This window comes from Vicia villosa, linkage group LG1 (assembly GCF_029867415.1).
Source record: "Vicia villosa cultivar HV-30 ecotype Madison, WI linkage group LG1, Vvil1.0, whole genome shotgun sequence".
NCBI lineage: Eukaryota > Viridiplantae > Streptophyta > Magnoliopsida > Fabales > Fabaceae > Vicia > Vicia villosa.
In genome coordinates this window covers 42,867,663-42,890,084 of record NC_081180.1, presented here as the reverse complement: position 1 = coordinate 42,890,084, position 22,422 = coordinate 42,867,663, and the positions used below count along the sequence as shown (strand labels likewise).

The 22,422-nt window shown below is 39.0% G+C and overlaps 1 long non-coding RNA gene across 1 annotated transcript; it reads left to right on the top strand.

Moving 5' to 3' along the window:
* The first annotated feature begins 5,161 nt into the window (after positions 1–5,161).
* Positions 5,162–7,060, top strand: LOC131605015 (uncharacterized). The gene is made up of 3 exons (XR_009284654.1): positions 5,162–5,653; positions 5,780–6,366; positions 6,573–7,060. It is a non-coding gene; the product is annotated as an uncharacterized LOC131605015 (long non-coding RNA).
* Positions 7,061–22,422: the final 15,362 nt, after the last annotated feature.

The following is a 22,422-nucleotide window of genomic DNA, read 5'->3' as shown; positions in this document are numbered from 1 at the left end:
ATTGAAGAAGTATTTGCCATCAAACATGGAGGAACCTTGCGTAGTCACCAAACTTAGAGAAGCTACTTGTTGCAAGGAGAGCTCAAACACCAACTGAAACACCAACCTCCACGGATACAACTGAGCACAAAAACCTTGAGAATGAGAGATGCTTCTACCAAACATTCTTGATTTCTTTTTTTTTGGAAAAGATTATGACGAAGTTGCTCGAGAATTTGTGGTGCTTTTATTATTACCATACCAACGAGTTCAAACAAGGAGGTATCCTTCTACAAAACAGGAAATACTTGAAATGAGAATACAGAAATGAAATGATGATTGCCATAGTTGAGGAGCCTTGACTCCATTTGGGCTTATTATTATATTCCTTTTTTTTTTGTGATACTTTCTGGAATACGGACATTCACTTATGTATGAACTCTTCGTCTTATGTGCAGGCCATTTGGAGTGAATGATATTGCTTTGGAGTCAATGAGATCTTGGACTTTGTGTTTCAAAACATTACAATCCTCAGTTGAATGTCCAGACGTCCCAGAATGGTACTCACACCTTGCATTTAAGTCATATCCTTGAGGAATCGATGTTGGAGGGGGCTTAAACTCCTTTAGTTGGACCAAAGAATCCTTGAGCAAATGAGAAAGCAGCTGACTATAGGTCATAGGAATTGGGTCAATCCTTCTTGGTGGTCTCCTTGGCATTTGTGGACCCTGCTGATGGCAATGATTCCAATACCCATTCTGTTCAGGTGTCTTCCTCTTTTGATCTGGCTGTGAAACAAATGGAGATTGATGAGGTGGGAAACCTGGAACCCAAGATGGTGCATTATGCTTCTGATTTGAAGTGGATCTGACATAGAAGTATGAATCAACCTTTTCTTCCACCGCAGTTGGAACCCCATTTCCTTGAACAAACATACCCTCGGGGGTGAACAAAATCACTTTTGAATCAATGAGATCTTGAATTTGCTGCTTCAGCGCCCTACAATTCTCAATATCATGACCAGGTGCCCCAGAATGGAACTCACATCGAGCATTGGCATCAAAGGTGGGGGGAAGCTTTTCAGGCGTATCCAATTCTCGTAGCTCAACCAACTGAAGCTCCAGCAAACGGGGAAGTAACTGAGCGTAAGGCATCGGGATAGGATTGAGAATTCTCTGAGGTTTCTTAGGCTTTTTCCCACACATTTGGCCTCCTTGAAGAACAGATTGGCATGGAGGTGATGGCACATGGAGTTGAGGGAGAGCTCCCTGAGGCATTCCATGAGTGGAAAGGAATCCTATTGGGAAGAAGGAATCAACAACTTCTGTTGCAGCAGCAGGAACAACATCACCTTCCTTCCTTAATACTGTCTTCAGAACTTCCATGACCAAGCTCAATTGAGTCTTCAACTGATTGTTTTCCTCTTTTAGTGCACCCTGATTATGGATCAAGTCTTGCATCTCCAACATAAGATGACCCATTTGTTCCCTCATCTCATCCATTTCCTCACGGAGTTGTTCCATAGTTGATCTTTGAGTTATGGCGGTGAGAAGTCAAATCTGTTGTTGATCTTGGAATCTGAATAGAAATGGTCCCATAAGTCTTTGAAAGAACCACGAAATGCATGATAGTATGAATGCATGTTTCATTTATGAGAGATCCTAAAGTCTTTTCTCACACTTTCATTCTTCTTTTTGGAATCAAAGCTTCTTTTTTTTTTGTATAGAATATCTTTTTTTCTTTTTTTGCTTTTCTATTTCCTTTTCTTTTACATATCTTTTCTTTTCTTTTCTTTTCTTTTTTATTTCCTTTTCTTTTACATATCTTTTCTTTTCTTTTCTTTTCTTTTCTCTTTTTTTTTGGAAATAGGCTTTAGGATCTTTCATAAATGGAGTGGACAAAGCAATGATGTTATGCAATGCAAAAGCATGGGATCCACGGTCCATATAATCTTAGTAACCACTGTACAATCCTCTGAATAACTGATACAGGTCAAATGTCACAGGATCAAAGGTCCGACACCTTTTTGAATACCAGGAAAACCAATAGTCACCAACAGAACAGAATAGTCACCAACAGTACCTGTCATGTATATCCCACCCCACTCACAGGTGAATCTAGGTCAAGGTAGGTCAATGGCCTCCAGCGTTATCAGTTCTCCTGAAACACCATCATTGTCGCAAATACATGCCAACAATGGTATCTCATTTGAACCTCGACTGGTCGTGGGTCTCATGATCGCAATCAACAGAACCTGACATTCTGTTGGCGTCATGACTATCCACTCTATCCTAGGTATCCTATGTGTCACTCTGGCCTGGGTATTGGGCCTTTTACCTCATAGAACATCCCACCCAACCTGCAAAACAGAACAGAAGACCCCAAGGAACACAGAATATAATCCATATGCATGATGTGCAAACAGAAATAAACATGATATGCAAGCAGAAAAGTAAACATGCAAACATATATACAAGGTATAGACATAAAAACAAATAAACACCCAGTAAATAAACAAACAAACGGATAGGCTAGGATCGACTCACTAAGGATGGACCAGCAACAGGTCTAGCAACATCCCCAGCAGAGTCGCCAGCTGTCGCACGCTCGCGAAAAATGAACAGAGTCGCCACCAATATATTTATCCCATAAGGGAAAGGAATATCAGAAAACCTAACAAAGGAAGGAACAGGGTCTCGCGACCAGAGAATCAAGGTACGGGAGTCGGTTACGCAAGGGGAAGGTATTAGCACCCCTCGCGCCCATCGTACTCGATGGTATCCACCTATGTTTGTTTCTATCTAAAGGGTGTATAACTAAGTCTATGTCTAAATGCGAATGAATGCAAAATGTAGGGAAAATAAAGAATTGTACTCGCACGGGCCCTACCCCGCTGCCTACGTATCCTTTTCAGGAATCAGAGTTACCGTAGCTCGGCTCACGATTTTCTGTTTGTTTTTGTGTTTTTTAGTTGGGCGGAGTTAACGCTCGCGCTCTTGCATAAGGGGACAGCCTAGGATGCAATGGAGCGGAGATAACGGTGCCCTTAGGTGCCAACGAGGCAAAAGAAAAAGAAATGATTGGTTGGTGTCTTTTAGGATAGATGAGTGGTGAACAGTTCCCAATACCGGGCCACTCACCACTTTCTCTACTTTGCTTTAGTCTGAACCATTGTTAGATGTTTCAAAGTGTTTTTGGTTGTGTATTTTTTAAGGGGAATTTACTTCACGATTCGAATCACATAAAAAGTATAATGATCGAGAAGCAGATTAGGGAATGAATCCCACTCACTTCCATCCCATTATGTAATGTTTGAGAAACAGATTAGAGAATGAATCTCACTCATTTCTCTCCCATTAATTAATGTTTGAGAAACAGATTAGGGAATGAATCCCACTCATTTCCCTCCCATTAAGTAGTGACCGAGAAACAGATTAGGGAATGAATCCCACTCGTTTCTATGCCACTAAGTGATTGAGAAATAGATTAGGGAATGAATCCCACTCATTTCTCTATCACTTGCTTAATGTGATTCGCATCTTCCTTTTATTAATGTTTTAAAGAGTTGAAAAAGAAAAAGAATGCAATAGGGAACTAGATCTAACATTCTAATCTATGTTATTCTAATCTACAAATGGTCCTAAGGTCGAGGATAACTAACCTATCTCGATTCCTCTTAACAAAGGAGGAAGAGTCTAAGGGAACATGGCAAGCAATAGCAAGATGTAATCAAAATCAAAGTAAGAAATGAGAGGCTAAGCATGGAAACAAGAGAAAGAAGCTCCAAGTCAGTAGCAAAACATGGGATTGAATATCCCAAATCAAATACAAAAGCATCACTGTACCCTACAAAAACATCCACAAGAAGTCGTCAAAGCATCGCATGCATCGTTACTTACCAATTAGCGGGCAAACATCAATTAATCAAAACAAAAGCAAGTGAACACAATGAGCTAGGCCTCAAGTCAGTAGCAAACTCAATCATCTAGTTCTAATATCCTATATTAATCTATATTAGTCAATTAGCATGAAGCAATACAAAACTCTAACCAAAACTAGACAACACTAGGTTAATACTAGCTAAACGGTTTCAAATTGTGAATGAAGTTAGAAACATGTAATCAAATGGTACAAGTCAGTATCAAATAGCCTATACTAGGTGCCTAAACAACCACAAAGTCATGCCAAGAAGTTTCACACAAAATTACGGGTCATTTGTACAAGTTACGGTGCAATCGTCAACCGAAAACAAGTTATTTACATGTGATAAAGAAAAATCGGGCAAAATATGAAAACATGATCTAAAATTTTCGATTTCAGGTCTTAGGACCTCTAGACATCCCTAATTATATGTACAAAAAGTAACCAACATCATTGCATGAATGCAAATCGAATTATAGATCAAATTCACATGGTTAACCACTTAGAAGAACACATCAATCGGGTAAAAGAAACCTAATGAAAATCTAATCAAGACATGGAATTGCACTTTTATTTTTTATACACATGAAGATATAGGAGCCTACTGATATCACACAAAAAATGGGAATTCAATTCTACTTCTAAGGCACTCAACCGAATTATTTGGTAAAACACACTAAACATGCGAAAATATGAACATATCTAAGAAAAAGATTTATTTAAAATAGCAAACTAGTTTCTAAAAATCTACAAAATATATCACAATTATGTACACACATAAAACTATCTGAACCATATTTTTGTTTATTTTTATTTCAACTAAAAAAGGTTTATGAATCTAAAGTTAGAAAGAAAACAATATTGGAACAAATTCTAGAAGTCTGCCTGCCAGGGGGTGAGTTAGTAAAAGGATTTGAACTAAAAACTAGTTGTCAGCGCATGGGCCTGATTCCTGGGGGTGGGGGAAGTAACTGACGTCAGGCCCAGATTCAATGGTATACAGATTTTTTGTTTCAGATTTTTATGATTCCAAAAAACGCGGTGCTGGGCCATGGTGGGGGTGTGAACATGAATTCGTATTAGGCCCAAGAGTTTGCATTGTTCAGATCCAGTTTATATCCAATTTGCTTTATCTCAGATTTTCTCTAATCAATGTTAATTTTAACAATTAATCCCTAATTAGAACCAATTGATTATTATTAATGTGGATATTAACAAAAAATAATGGAATAGAAAAGAGGGATTTAGGGTAAAAATGTGACCTTCGAGCTTCTACGCTCTTCTTCCTCTCACTCGCGAATGAACGGCGCGGCGGTGATCGGAAAGCTCCCTCACCTCCGAGCAAGATCTTCAATCGCAATCGGAGAAACGGTGTTTTCGCTCAGCTCACTTCTCAACTCTCGTTCCAAACCTCTCCGTCTCTCTCGCGGGTTCTCTCACTCTTCGCTCCGCCCTCGCCTCTCTCCGATTCAATCCTTTGCTCTGTTCTTGAGGATTCTTGTTGTATCAAAGGTTATGGCAGTGAAACAAATTGTTATGTGAAGCGAAGATTGATACGATGCGTATTATTGTTGAGGACGTATGAAGATGCATCGGAGATTGACGCAGAACGTTGAACTGTCGCGTGGGAATTCTACAGTGAAGATGAAGATTCGTTCTGGTGATGATTCTTGTGACGTTGATGATTTTCTGAGGAGATTCTGAAAGAACTCGAGAGAGTGAAGAATCACGATAAAGTTTGTTACATTATGAGGTGAGTTCCGATTCCGTTATACTGACTCCTCTTGCTGTTATCTGTTAGTTGAGAATTCTCGTTCTCCTTTATGATGTTTCTCAATGTTTCTGATTCTCAACCTTTTGTTCTCCTCTGTATATTCAGAGTTGATGAAGATGATGATTTGTAGCGAAGATTGAAGGGTACGATGGTGAAGATGATTGAAGAAGAGAGAGAGTGAGAATGGTGCGTCTTGATTGTGGGCGTGTGAAGGAAGAGAATGGCGTGTGGAAGAGGTGAAGGATAACGATGAGTGAGAGCCTGAAAATGTGAGAAGAGGCTCTGCTATATAGAGTTTGAAAAAAGGTTTCAGGTTAGTTCTCACTCTCTTCTGCTTTTTTCTGTTACAGTCTGTTAGTGATGGTTGGAAAGTTGTTATGAAAACCTGTTGGAGTTAGTTACAGTTGGGGATTCTGTTATGGTTAGTTGGAGTGAGTTTGGACAGTTAGTTATGATTAGAATTTAGGATATTTGCTGAGCTGGATTTGATAGGTTGGTTAAGTGAATGTATGTAATGAAGTTGTGTGGGGAACTGGGACTGAATATACGACTGCAGTGTAGGTTTATTCTGGGTTTGTGATAGGATGCTCGACTGTATTTAATGTGTATGCATGGTTCAATTTGCAACAACCGGTTTGTGTGGTGTGGATATTACAAGTCTGAGTCGGTTCAGCTGCTCTGGTTTTATGCAGGTATGGTCATGTATAACATCTATTTTGAATTTTGAAATTGTTAAAACGATGGTTAAATGGGGTGTTAGATTGATGTTAGTAAGCTAGTTAATTGGTGAATGTACGAGGTTACTTTTCTCAGCAAGGGCTGATATGTGGATCGTTTTTTAGATTTTGGTAATGGCTGTATGGTTAGAATTGATGTGTGCTCATGTTATATTCTGCAGGTTCTGTTAAATTGGTTTGGACACGAGGACATGAATGGAAACAATGGTTATGGGCAGAAATCATGGACGATGATGAAGATTAGGTTGAGAGTTTAGGGAATAGTGTTGAGTCTAGGCCCAAGTCAGGGTCTCTGGTCAACAATTGACCAGAATGTCAACTGTTACCTTTTGTGTAATTCTCAATGATTCCAATTCTGAATTTTTGTAATGATTTCTTTTCCTTGTAAGATTCTTTTTTGTTATAAACTTTGGGGGTTATGTCTTGTTTTACAAAATGGATGTTCTTCATGTAATGATACAGTGAGTGATGTAATGTGATGAATGCTACTGTTGGTCCCCGTTTTTTCTTTAATAATTCAGTTTGTTGTATGGTTTTCTTTGTAACGGTATGGATGTATCAAATATGTATTAAACACGGGAATGGGGTAATGGATGGATGTTGTAATGAAGTTCCTTTCTCTCTAATGAATGTAACTCTTATTCTCTTCCTTTCCACCCTTTTTTTGTAATAGCTTCTAGTAATGTATGAATTGAATGGCCGTTTGACTTTGCCATGTATGTTGACCCTTTTGTGTAGTCTCTTTGTGATTCAAGTAGTCGAACCAAATGCCTTGTAACCTCGAACAAAAGGAATCTTCTAAACATGCCCACACTTTGGTAATTCAAACCATAAATCCTTGACTTAAAGATCACAAAAGGAATGTCCCGAGGAGTTCTTTGGACAAAGACAATACTTGAAGCATAGGAGAACACTTAGCATGAAATCTTGTGATCCTCAGTGAAATTAACAAATTCAGACACCATGTATAAAAACCATAGTCCTCTTGCCCTTGACGAATCTTCATAGGTGAAAACCTTATAACTTTAGGAGAATGAATTCCACAATGAACGGCCACGTAAAACCCCTAGATTTCAAAATCCTTGGTCCAATGCGAAGTTATTGATTAATGAATGCATGAGTCATGTTAATGACCTAATGGAGATATGCACATGAATGAAAAGCCTAAGCCAGATGAAAGTAAAAGGGTAGGACAAATTTGGGGTATGACAAGTATGAGTCAAAATGTATTATTTTTTGGTAAGAATTGAGTCCCTCCATCACTACAACAAATTTGTCCTTTAGCAGCGCATCTACGAAAGCGCTTTTGGGAAAAGAGCTGCTATAGGTTGCGCAAAAAACAAAAATAAAAAACAAGGGAAAAAAGCGCTGGCAAGGGGGGTACGAGAGCGCTTTCTAGAAAGCGCTAGTAAAGAGGGGGTACGAGAGCGCTTTCTAGAAAGCGCTGGTAAAGGGGGGGTACCAGAGCGCTTTCTAAAAAGCGCTGGTAAAGGGTGGGTACGAGAGCGCTTTCTAAAAGCGTTGGTATAGGGAACGTTAGGTATATGGTACGAAAGCGCTTTTAGGGAAAAAGCGCCGGTATAGGTATACCTGTAGCGGGGAAAATCTGATATCGAAGCCATAGGATTGACTCGAATCAATATTTCAGTGAAAGTCGCCACCGCGCTTTATTGTTTCCAAAGGAAAAGGGAAAAGAACGAATAAAACCCAAAGTTTGTTTTTAAAACAAAAGAGAAGAGATCTTAGGTACGGGTGTTGCTTATACAAGGGGAAGGTTTTAAGCACCCCTCATATCTGTGGTACTCCACAGGAACCTTTTTGAAAATCTGTGTCGTGTGTGCTAAAAAAAGGTTTGTTTTATTTTTAAAATAAGCTCGGCAAAGCGTTAAGCTTTGGGCCTACATACCTCCTCGGTGCAATGGAGAAGTCAGAGCTAATGTAGTTCCGCTTAAAAGGGAAAGACGTTTTTAAAAAAAATGAATAAACACTTTATCGTCGTCGGAGAGAAATACTCAGCCATTGATCTTGAGCGTGAGAACAAACGAGTTCTTTGCATCGCAAATGAAAGAAGGGCTCCAACTCGGATAAAAATCAACGAGTATGCCACTAGCTCTCTCACGCGGAAAAGATCTCATTATATCAATCAATTTCAAAATCGTGGGGTATAACCACTCGTTTCGACAATTAACGGTGTCTAAACTTTGAAGGAAAAGCCACTAAGGGCAAAAGATATTTTTAAAGAAAAGGGGTTTGAAAAGGTTTGCAAACATAAGAAGGTTTTTGAAAAAGGGAGAAGATTTTGAAAATTTAAGAATGGGAGGAGATGAAGAGGCTATCCTATTGCGTAAAATAAAAGCTAAGGAAAGAAACGGTCTAACCGAAATAAGAAGCCAACACTTGACATTATGAGTCAAGGTAGATTTCCCATCCTTTGGAATATCAATACTAAACCATCACATTACCACTTGGGGATTCAGATGAACTTATTATCTTAGCACCATTTCGCATTAAGCACATTAAAATTCTGACGAAAATCGGGCAGAGTAACGGCTGTTTTCGGGTAAAATCCTTATATCAATGCCTTGGAATTAACCATCAAGGGCTTTCAAGGAAGTACCTGCACATACAAACAAACAACAATCCAATGCCAGACAGACAGAATAACAGCAGAGTAACAATATCATAAGGGTCCAGGGGTACTAAGTCCATAAGTCTGAATCTCCAAAATGCTAGGGATAGTAACCAATAGTCCAAAAGAGAGCCTTAGGTGTTTTTTAGATTTTTGTTATTTATTAGTGTTTTAGCATAAAAGTAAAGTATGGTCCAAGTGGACAAAAGAAAAATAGCGGAAGCATAAACATAGCGTCCAAATGGACAAAGAGAAAATAGCGGAATATAAATGTCCAAATGGACAAAGAGAAAATAGCGGAATGTAAATATGATGAAATGATAAAATAAAGCGATAAAGCGAGAAATATAAAGAGCAATATAATAAAGTGCAGAAATTAAAGTCAATTGTTAGATGTTAAAGATAACCATCTTGAAACTTGTCAAGTATGTTATCAAAGTTAGTAATGAAGATCGATGGTGAGTGAAGGATGTACTCGGATTTAAATTCAATAGAAATTTATCAGAAGCTTGATAAAATCATAGCGACTACACGATAAACCTCCACAAGTCTTAAATCAACCGCATACAATTCTCTTCCATATTTGATCTTTTTGATTCGGGACACGAAATATTTCGCTATGTAAAGTAGATTGCCAAGTGATTTATGTAGAAATCACCCTACAACGAGGCCGGTCAAAACTTTATGTGCTAATGCTGTGAAGGCAAGCTTCTATAACACTATGTTTTGATGAAGACAACTATCATAAGTATGCATCAATAAAGGATGAGCAAAAAGATCAAATAAGCTATGGATCAAGATTGCAACCTTCATGAAGATTAGCGTTGGTTGATTGATCTTCAAGTCATAATGGTACAAGTTAAATACTTTTACATTGATACTACTTAGTGCTCAAAAATCATATAAACTTTCATACATATGCATGCCCAAACTCATATATGCATGGCATAAGTTTCCAACCTTGAAAAACATGCATTTTTACCCTTTGAGTTGAGGTAACCGGTTACCAACATTCATGTAACCGGTTACATTGCTGGCAGTAGCTATTTCTGGGCATTTTTACTTGATGTAACCGGTTACATCATTTTAGGTAACCGGTTACATGATCGTGTTTTTGAATTTCTGGGTTGTAACGTAACCATGTAACCGGTTACATCCTTTAGGTAACCGGTTACACCTGAACCAGTGGCAACTTTTCATGTTGAATCTGTCCCAAACGAATTTATCTTTCAAACCTTTAACCATTGCATTGTTCTATCAATATGCAACCATTCTAAGAGGCATATAGTCACCTATAAATACCATAAACTTCAGATTTAAATGTCACCTCTTTCATTACAATTTACCACCCTTTTTTATCATATATTTTCATCATATATTTTCATACAAGTGTTTCATACTTGAACTTTCATTGAAACTTTTTCTACACATTGTTAGACAAGTTTCTCATTCATACATAAACACTTGAGCACTATTATATCATTGTAAATTGTCTTGCTTGAAAGAGAAGATCAATCTGATTGATTGATATATGTTCATCAACATTTCTACTCAAATATATTTTGTTATTATTGACTTGCTATCCAAGATTGTTGGAAGTAAGGGTTGTTGATTAGTGAGAGGATTGTTCTCATAATCAAGTTAGTAAATCCAAGAGGATTATTCTTGGTAATTGAGATCTTGTTGTCCAGGATTGTTGGAAACAAGTTAGTGAAAAATCCAAGAGGATTGTTCTTGGTGGTTTTGTTAGAAGATTGTAGGAGGAGTCTTGGTGTAGGCTTGTACAAAGATCTAACAATAGTAAAATCTCTTTCATGTTGAAAGGGGACTGGAGTACTCTCGGATTGTGAGGGGAACCAGTATATATCGTTGTGTTCTTTACTTTTCCGCAATTTACCGCTTTCATCACTATTATCAAGAAAAGAAAAGAACCATTCAAAAACCTTCAAACACTTAACCAAAAATAAGTACAAGTATTCTAAAAACCGGATAAATCTTTGAAAACCTAATTCACCCCCCCCCCCCTCTTAGGCGCTCTCTTAAACTTTCAAATGCATGCGAGAGAAGTGATATGTAGAACACTCTCCGAAAGCAATACCGCACGAAAAGAAAAATAGGGAGCGATCTCGTCTTTACCAAGAATCCATAAGAATTCTCAAGGTGTTAAGACTTTCATCGATCAAAAGAAAAAGAAATAAAGATGGAACCACATCAAAGGCTCCTTTCATCCATAATTTCAATCACTTAATATTGCGGATTCGGATTCCCATCCTATCGACGCCCTAAGTCCATTGAAATTAGAGAGAAATTAGGCCTCTAACTTGTGATTCAAAGAAAATATCAAAAGAAAGGAGTAGAAGATGAGTTAGAACCAAAAACAAGTCAAAAACCACAAAAACAAGCATTCTGCCCAGATGTAAATCGATTTGCACAGAGTGTAAATCGATTTGCATAACTCTGTTTTCAAATCTGCGCAGTTTTTCAGTTGTGTAAATCGATTTGCACCAGATGTAAATCGATTTGCATAACACAGTTTTCAAAAAAATAGCAAATCAAGAGAAGAAAACTTGTTTAAACATAAAACCAAACACCTTGTGATCTTGGATCAATTTGTGCACGAAAATGTATCAAGTAAGCAAGCAAAACTCATCAATGTAGCACCAAAGGTGCATCAAGCATAAACAACAATGGATCACATCTTGAATTATGGAATGGATCTAGAATTTTACCAAATCTTTCACAAACTTTGAATCTTCTTCAAGAACACACAACCACAAGCCTTGATCTCTCACAATTGATGAAGAAAAAGTAGTGTTTATGTTGAGGTTTAGCTCTAAATTAGTGAGGTTCAAGATGTGACTCACTAATTTATGTGGAAGAAAAAGAGATTTGAGTGAGGGGTTTGGAAGAGGTGAGGAGAGAAAGAGCAAGAGTTTTCTTGGCTATCAAAGCTTGAAAAATGAGGAGGGGAGTGCCTCAATTTATAGCAATTAGGCTTGGGAAATTTTGTGGCTTGGAGTTAGGATTGGAAAATAGAATTAGGCTTGGGAAAAGGATTTGGAGCCAAAAATGAAATCCAATGGTCTTGATGCAATCACATGAGGGTTTATGATTAAATGATGTAGAGAATCAAATGTAAGAACTAAGTCATGCTTCCCATGCTTGCAAATGATGTCAACACTTCAAAAAGCTGAATTTTGCCTTCATTTTTCCAAATTCGCACTGGTGCAATCGATTTGCACCTTATGCAAATCTATTTACATAGCTGAAAAAGGCAAAATCTGGGGCAAAAACAGTTATGCAAATCGATTGCTGTCTTATGCAAATCGATTTGCACTGATGGCAGAAGCAAATCTGGTGCAGAAACAGTTGTGTAAATCGATTTACACCTTATGCAAATCGATTTGCACAGTGAAAATGTTAAAAAATGCTCCTTTGATGGATATTTTGACTTGGTACCTACAAAACACAAACATACAAAAGCACAAGGCAATATTTTTGGTATTTTGGTTAGTAAAACAATATATACAAGACTAAACATGGGTGCTTGATGATTCCCTTGCAGATGACTTGAGCATAACATCACAAGTAGAGTTCTAAGTTGAAACTTCTTGAGTGATGATTGGCATGCAAATAATGTGTGATCTTAGGGTCAAAAATTGGGGTATGACAATACCTATGAAAGCGCTTTTGAAAAGCGCTGGCGTAGCTCATTTTAAAATTAAATTTTTTAAAACAAATTAAAACAAACGCGTTTTGTATTTCATTCTTCATCGTTTCTTCACTGTTTTTCTTCACAAACAACCAGTCACTGTTCTTCACAAGACACCGCCGCCGCCAACCTCCACGGGGCCGTCATCGTTCTTCTTGCCAACCGCCGCCGCCGTCGCCGTTCGTTTTCTGCTTCGTTCACAGCTGGCTGTAGCAACCTGCCCTAAAAATAAAGATTTTAGAGTCGCCACCTATTCTGAAGGGCGAATAGGAAACCCTACGCAGTTAAGAGATTCGGGGTAAGTTATTATAATCAGGTCGAGGGAAGGTGTTAGGCACCCTCAACCCTTTCCTATTGGCTTTGAATCTAAGGGTCAAGTTTTATGGCTAAAAGTTAAGGTTAATAGTTAAGGAATTGAATAGGGGGGAAATTGAGATTTTAGGGAAGGGGACTCGCCTTGGTTATCCAAGTGCCTACGTATCTCCTTATGGAGAATCAGAGTCAACGTAGTTCGGGCACAAGGTTGTACGCCTTAGAATTGATTATGAATGTGTTTGAAGTTGTTTGAAGGCTTTTTGAATGGCCTGATTGCAAAGGATGAAAATCCGTAGTATCGTGGTTTAGTGTTTTTTTAGATGTTTTGGGCGTACAACCCTGATTTGATATGACACCGTTAGATGCGGTGACCAATAGGTTTGGTCAGTATAGCTAACGGATTAAGGGGCATTGCTGGTTACTCAGATCGATAGATTGATCGTCGCGGGCAGCAAATTAAATGTGTTTTAAATTTTATATTTTATTGCTTTATTCAGATATTTGATCAGTACGACATAGAGAGTCGACTAATTCGAAGGCGGGATGAAATAGATATTCATCCGCCATTTATCCGTTAAAGAGGAAGTTAGAATTGATTGTTTTTATTATTTTTATCCCTCGTCTAATGCGACTAATAGATTTAGTCGGGTCGAGGAGAGAATTAATTAAGGGTTAATGATTTGCCAAATGGCAGTGGGATTGGACAAACCCTAATATTTATCATAAACCTATCTCTAGGGTTTTTGTGATTTTAATAATTAAATTAATTAAGTCGATATAACCGAAATAATCGGGACAATAATCTTAATTAATCATAACCTAATGCTAATTATGAATCCTAATCCTATTTTAAATATCAAATTATATACATAATAACAATAATTAATTTATATAATTCTATAAACAATATAAAATAAATAATTAAATGAAACCTGGAAGTAATCCTGTGCAGCAAGCTTGTGAGCATCCATGGTATGCCCTCAGCCCTGGTACGTTAGATTTAGATTATAGGCAATCCGGTGGTGCTGGATTGAGTGTGCATGGTAGGCGTGAGAAGAAGCAAAGCACAGGATCTGGATCGAATAACACACAAAAAGCAAGGCTCATGCCTGGGATCGAACCCAGGATATGAGGCTCACCCTATCTCACGTTTTACCACTAGTGCTACACTTGCCTTGTTGTTTATTATACGCTTCACAGAAAATAAATAAAGAACCTGAAATCAAATAAATGGATTCAAAAAGGCCAGTCAAACCTGGGTCCCACGTGCGCTGCTGAGCCAATGAAATGTTGAGAGAGGATGCTTTGACTTGTTGACTCGCGAATCAGATGGAGAGAGAAACCTGTTTGCTTTGACCCTCCAATCAAACCGCCTGGACGCGCCACGCAAGCAACGACCTCCCCTGCAAATATCTCCCGCCGCCGGAACAGTGAAGGAGTCACCTTCTCCGGCCACACGAACCATGCGCCTTGACGGAAACAGGCCTTGTGCGACGGGAAAACAACCCAGATCGGGTAAACCACGTGCTGCGAGTTCGGTGGTGATGTTATTTTTGCCATACGATGCCTGCAAGTATGAGAACGCAAGTGTTGCAATTCGGAGCTTCAACAATGGCGTTTTGCTATTCTTGCGCCAAAGCTCGCGATTTATACGTTAAACCTGCTCTAATGTCACATATTAAAAGTAATATACGAATGAAATTAAACCATGACACCTGGTTTTAGAAATCCAAGAATGGCAAAGAGAGGCAAAACGGAGATGATGAATGGGGAGGTTCCGGCCGCTTACAGACTTGCATAGGGATTGGGATCGACTCCTGGTGCTCTCAGAAACGTGATGCAAGGCTTATAATCCTGTGAAACTAGCCATAGGCAAAAAAATCTTTATTGCCCTAGTTCTCCTTGATATTTGTAAGCTTTGAAAACCCTATTTATTTGTTCCTCCTCCCCTTTTGATTTCGTCCTCCCCTAACCCTGATTCTCTTTGCCCTTTTATATCACAAGAATAGGTCACAAGTAAATGGAAATAAAACATGGGCTTGGGTGAGAATTTTAATTGAAGTTTTGGATAGAAACTTGCTATTTTTACTTGAATCTTTCCCAATTTTTCAATTAATATCTTATGATTTATAAGTCAACACTTGCATAATATTTTATTGAGAAATTTACTATATCATATCTTTTATGTTCATCACTATCTATTTATTAAATCTTGAATAAAATGAAAATAATTCAAAATAATAATAAACAATCATGTTACTAGTAAAAGATGGCATGGTGGGATCTTGGGCACTTCATGGGTATGTTTAGGATCAACAAACTTTGGCCCATTTGGTCAAAATTCAAAATTCTCCAATTTGCCTTTCATGTATTTCACCAAGATCGACCAACTCCTGAACCTTGTATCTCCTTCAATTTTTTTCATATGAACATGTTCCAGGTTTTCTTTGGAGGACTTATAATCTCTTGTACCCTTCAGATGAAATGAACGGGCAAATTTTGGGGTATGACAGCTGCCCCTGTTCAATCTTCTTAAACCTGAAGAATCAGATAGGCACGTCTGTCTATCGTGATCTAAAGGTAGAAGATGATTGAACACTGAGAATGCCCTGAAATTTGCACTTGTTGGGAAGAAGTTCTATGGGAGATGGGCTTACGGATGCCACCCAAGGTAAATACCATTTCTCAGGATTGTGAAGCATATGCTTTCGAAGGGAACCACCTGCTTTGATTGTGGTACGGCCTAAAAAGGCAACCTAAATTTTATGCAATGTTATGATGCATGTGATGTATGATGCAGTGAGCTTCTCAAAATAAATGAGAGCGAAGTATGTATATGCATTATGTATGAAATGAGATATGTTAGTTGAATGATGCATGATTGTTAGTTGAAGCATGTTAGTAACTTTGAAAAAGAAAAATAAAACATGTGTGTGTTATTGATGATGTTTTGGAGAATATCACTGCCGAGGGACTAACGTGATAAACCCAATTGAGGCACCCCTTTGAAAAACGATATTGTAAAACCTTTTGTGAACCCCTTTGTAGTCTTTGAAGAATATCACTGCCGAGGGACTAACGTGATAAACCCAGTTGAAGAAACCCTTTGTAGAACCTTGTGCTCAAGTGTGAGAGAAGAGAACCGTCCTGCTAAAGCCTGAGTCTTACATAGCGAGGATTTGTAAGAGGGATCACTTGTTATGGTTCTAACAAGCTCACCTGCACCAATAGGATCATTTGCGAGGGTTATCGCAAACTCACCTGCACCATTAGGATCATCTGTCCTAGTTCGGACAATTCACCTGCACCATTAGGATCCTTCGCGAGGGTTATCGCGAATTCGCCTGCACCATTAGGGTCATTTACGAGGGTTATCGCAAATTCACCTGCACCAATAGGATCATCTGTCCTAGTTCGGACAATTCACCTGCATCATTAGGATCCTTCGCGAGGGTTATCGCGAATTCGCCTGCACCATTAGGGTCATTTACGAGGGTTATCGCAAATTCACCTGCACCATTAGGATCCTTCGCGAGGGTTATCGCGAATTTACCTGCACCATTAGGGTCCTTTGCGAGGGTTATCGCGAATTTACCTGCACCATTAGGGTCCTTCGCGAGGGTTATCGCGAATTTACCTGCACCAATAGGGTCCTTTGCGAGGGTTATCGCAAATTTACCTGCACCATTAGGTTGCTTACCCTGGTTCGGGCAAGTTTACCTGTGTAGAAGTTTGTTTTGTAGATGCACATGCATCATGCTTATGCATCGTGCGTATGCCCCTGTTGTTTATGTAATGTATATGTATGAATGTTGATGCAATCCCGATATCTTATCTCCTTATTGAACCCGTTGAACTTGTTTACTCCATGCTTGCACCTATACCATGACTATGCTTTATGCTGGCTTGGTAATGTTTATGTATGTGGATAATGCTTGTGTTTATGTTGATGTTGATTGATGTAATGAGGGGAACGAAATAATGTCTTCTATAAGACTACCTGAAAAAAGGTTTCCGGAATGGATGTGAACATTTGTCTTGAAGAGGCTACCTGAAAAGGTTCTTAGCAAAGAATGAGGAATGTCTTTAAAGACGACTACCTGAAAAGGCTGAAAGATGTCTTAGAAGGACTACCTAAAAAGTTTCTTGGAGAGGACAGTGAATGTCTTAGAAAAGATCACCTAGAAAGGTTCGTAGAATGTCTTAAAGAAGACCACTTGCAGAGGTTTCTGAAAAGAATGACAAATTGTCTTAAAGAAGACTACCTAAAAAGGTACTTAGGGAAAGAATGTCCTGAAGAAGACTACCCAAAAAGGTTCTTAGAACAGTAATGTCTTAAAAAGACTACCTGAAGAGGTTCCTAGAAAGGACCGTGTGATTTGTCTTAGAGAAGGCTACCTGAAAAGGCTGGAAGATGTCTTAAAAAAGATTATCTGGAGAGGTTCTTAGAATGTCTTAAAGAAGACTACCTGAATAGGTTCGTAGAAAAAGAATGTCTTGAAGAAGACTACCTTAAAAGGTACTTAGAAAAGGAATGTCTTGAAGAAGACTACCTCAAAAAGTACTTAGAAAAGGAATGTCTTGAAGAAGACTACCTGAAAAGGAGCTTAGAAAAAGGAATGTCTTGAAGAAGACTACCTGAAGAGGTTCCTAGAAAGGATCGTAGGATTTGTCTTAAAGAAGACTACCTAAAAAGGTTCTTGGAAATGACGATGATTTTCTTAGAGAAGACTACCTGAAAAGGTTCGTAGAAAAGAATGTCTTGAAAAAGACTACCTAAAGAGGTTTTTGGAAATGGCGATAATTCGTCTTAAAGAAGACTACCTAAAAAGGGTTCCTAGGAAGGATCGTAGGATTTGTCTTAAAGAAGACTACCTAAAAAGGTTCTGTGTACTGTATCGACCAATGCATGCGATGCATGATTTGTATGTATTTGCATGATGCTTCAATGATAGGTTGTTAACAACCAAAGCGTGTATATCTTGCTAATGTTGTAGGTTTGTTGGATGCTAGCGCGATTCCCAATCCCTGTTTCTTGAAGATCGTAGTTAGGAGAAAGATTTGTAAAGTGTGGGAACACCTTTTTCTTTTGTTGTGCGCCTTGCCCCAGTTTGCTCCTTTGAATTACTCCACGCCTTTACCCATTTGAATTGTTTACTTTATGGATTTGATATCCAACGCCCCAATGTTTAGTGGCAAAAGATGCCTATGATCTCCAAGCCATGAAGGAAGTGCCCCGAGCAATAACCTTGTCATATGCTTCGACGTTTTAGATTGCAGGGTATGCTCTTGATCTCCAGGATATGGAGGGTTATCCATGGTGTTCTATCGTTTGAATTTGAATTCTTCCCATATTTGACATGCCCCTGATTGCTGTTGCTTCGAGATGTGCCCCAGGTCGATTGAACCTTAGGAAGAATGCCCCCAGTTAATAGGATTTTTACTCGTATGCCCCTGCGATCCTCGAGTTTTTGCCCCTGTTAAGGGAAACCCCCTAGATGTGATTCCCCCCATTCCAGAGTCTTTATTAGAAAGATAGCCTTTGATTAAAACCAATTTTGAGGTCTCCTCGATGCTAAGTGTATACTTGTAGATGACGTTGTACCCTTTGAGAAGCAACTCCAATGCGATGCGTATGCATGTTTTGAAATCAAAGTCCGTTATGAATTAGGACTGGATGATTAGAAATGAATGCTTGAAGAAGCGTAGTGGTTAGAAATAGTTTTAACAAACATAGGAGTCAGTATAACAAATCCTGCGTAATATGCTTTCATAGTTAACCTTGCCTCAATTAGGGCTTTTGAATGTTGTAACTTTGCCTGGTTCATAGTTTTAAGAAACAATGGATATAAGGCTCAAAGTTTATTTACCCCACCCTTTTCTCCTTGATATTCTCCGAATCCTAAAAATTCGCTTAATTCAATGAATGTGCTTTGTATGTCAGAGAATCGTTTTAGTCTTGACGTTGAGCAGAAGCCTTAGTAGAGATCCAAGCATTGATGAAAAATATTGTGGAGATCCCAGCATTGATGATTTAGCAGTCACAAGATTATCCTTTGTATTTCTCCTTTATTTTCCCCTTATTTTTGCATGAACCAACTCTTTTGAGTTTGATCCATCGGGATGCCCTAAATTTTGCCTAAGTCATTTTTGTTTTCTTTTATGAAATTTTCCGTTTTGACTTAGCGGGCGCTTTTCTCCTTTTTCTTTTGAATACTCCTTTTGAGATTGATCCTTGGATATTGAATGTTGTGACTGCTATGTTGATTTTGATTTGCAAGCTTCGCCTTTGATACTTCCTCGATCTTGAATGATGTATTGAGGAAGAAGATGTTGTGAATGTTATCTCCATTGCTTCCTCAATCTTGAATGCGAGGAAGAAAATGTGCTTGCACCGTTGCTTGAACCTTTGCTTGAATCCTTGTTTGGATTGATTGATTCTCTTGACAACCAAAATACACCATTGAATTAATTGAAATCTACCCTGCCCCCGGTTAAAATCAAGTTTTTTTTTTGAAAAGTATAAACAAACTCCAACTCCTGGCTCGAGGGGGCAACGAGGGATTAACATCCTTATATCTCCACTGTTTGGGAATTGAAGCAATGCCTGTACATCCTCGGCTCGGTCTTACCTTGAAAGCATATGTTTAGCGAGTTTTAGTTATTTGTATTCGTCATTCTCCCTCAAGTTTGTTAATAACCCTTAGATCTGAAATTGAAAATAGAAGCGTGCGAGTGGAAAGTCATAGTGGTGAGCGAATGAAGCGAATGAATTGATTCCAAAACCTGCATGGTCGTCCCATTAGAATTGCTAAATCCGAAGGTACAACTTCTATCCTGAGTAACACTTAGCGGTCGTAAGGGTTGAAATTGTGAGCATGGTAAACACCTATTGATCCTAGGGATAATCTCCTTTGTAGATCCACTGACCTTGTTTCACTCCTTAGTTCTTTTAGACTTGTAGAAGTGAGGGCAACCTCGAATTTTCCTTGGACATGTCAAACCTGTTGGGAATAAATCGTTAGCGGTGGGTTTTCGTCGTATCGAAACTTCATGAGTTTCCTTTGACTGAGCCTCTTTTGCTTTTCCTAAGGATAGTATCACCTATGACCCTTTTTCCCTTGGTGTGGGGTTGACATATGTCGCATTCCCTCCATCGTAGTCATGCATCTTTGTTTAGGGTATTGCCCCAGTTGGACTGACCCTTGCCCCTAGGTTATCGTTGAGCGTCCTTGAAAGTTTGATATGTTCTAAGATGAACCCCTTTATGACTAGATACATCTTGAGTGCATCTATGAGGGAACTCTTTGTTGAACTAATCCTTGCTCGATGAAAACCTTTATTGTATTTATAATCCTGTTATGACAAGACATGGACATGCGGCTGGCATGGCGAAAGGCATCCTTTTTTTCTCCTTGTAAGGTTAAGATCCTTCTCAATAATTTATCCTCCTTTCTCCATAGTCTACGATCCTTTGATCTTCTTCGGGAATTTTGGGAAATCGGTTAGCGCGGTAAGTGTGGGTGCGGGCGAAGATGCGAATGTAGATGTATGAATGCATGAAAATGCAAATGCATGCGTATGCGAGAGACTCCCCCTTTTTTAATAACTCCGTGTATGCAATGCAGACGTGTGACGTGTAATCCTAGGGATAGCCTTAGAGGCGACATTATACCCTCGTGAAATCTTTGTAGGATAAACGTTATGACACGCTAAGGGAAATCCCTTAGATTAGGGAATATGCAGAAGGTAGCGATTGGTGACCGTTCAAGACAGTCACCAAGTCTCATGGCCATCGAGAGGCCGTTCAACGTGTACCAATGAAGTTGTCCTTAGTGGGAAGGTTCTCTATGCGGAACACAACCTATAGAAGGACGATATTGGATGAAGTGAAATCCCTACAGGCTAGGGATGAAAGATGTATAGATGGACATCCAAAACTCCACAAGTTAGTGGGTGCGCGGGAATAAGCATGGAGTGATCATTCAGGACAATCACTAGACCTCATAGCCATCGAGAGGCCAATCGAACGCATGCTAATGAAGTTGTCCTATGAGGGATGTGATATTTTTTTTTAGAAATAGAATCCCTGCAGGCTAGGGGATACGTAGTTGTAAGCACCGGGTGACCGTTCAAGACAGTCACTGAAACGCATGGCCATCGAGAGGCCAATCGACGTGCGTAAACGAAGATGTCCTTCGTGGGAAAAATGCGTAGTTGTAAGAATACAAAGATGTAAAAAGGAAAGTCCCTACAGGCTAGGGAGCGCGTAGATGTAAGCATGGAGTGACCGTTCATGACAGTCACTAGGTCTCATGGCCATCGAGAGGCCAATCAACGTGCATAAATGGAGGTGTCCTTCGTGGGAAGGACATGGTCTTAGAAATGAAGTCCCTGCAGGCCAGGGAACGCGTAGGGGTACCTGGAAAATTGACACGCAAGACATTCGCAGTATATAAACCACACATATATAATAAGCACGTAAGCACATGAGCCCTAGGTTCATAGGTTCGGCGTAACGGCTTAGGGTGCCTACCCTTCCCATTGGTATGTTCTAGAAGGTCTAATGGGATCGTTCGTAGCCGCCGAGACTTTTTGTCTCTTTGGATTTTAGAACAACTCATTTATCCATGAGGTTCGAGTTTTAGGGGTAGGTTCCCAGAGAGATCAGCCAAATATCAAGTCCAGCCCTCAACAAGGTCGAGCCTCGTATCAGACCTTTCCGGATATTCAACCCACTCTGAGTGGAATTATAATAAGACTCGTAGGCGATGTATTTCCCCTCTGGTCATTATTATAATCCCCACGCTTAGGTTTAACGCAATTTATATATCCCAGAAAGCGATAAAACAACACATTCAAATAAATAAATATTTAATTGAATTGTAGTAAATAAATCATAGTGAATAAATAAAATTGCAGATAGATAAATAAATAAATAAATAAATACAATTTAAATATTTATAAAAAAAACCATAAATCCTAATCCTGGCAAATTAGCCAAACCCTAAAAATTCGGCAAAACCTAAATGATTCGCCAAAACCTAAACCCCGCCAAAACCTAAAGGAGCATAATAATTTACAGTTTTGTTATCACTAATCCCCAGCAGAGTCGTCAGCTGTAGCAACCTGCCCTAAAAATAAAGATTTTAGAGTCGCCACCTATTCTGAAGGGCGAATAGGAAACCCTACGTAGTTAAGAGATTCGGGGTAAGTTATTATAATCAGGTCGAGGGAAGGTGTTAGGCACCCTCAACCCTTTCCTATTGGCTTTGAATCTAAGGGTCAAGTTTTATGGCTAAAAGTTAAGGTTAATAGCTAAGGAATTGAATAGGGGGAAAATTGAGATTTTAGG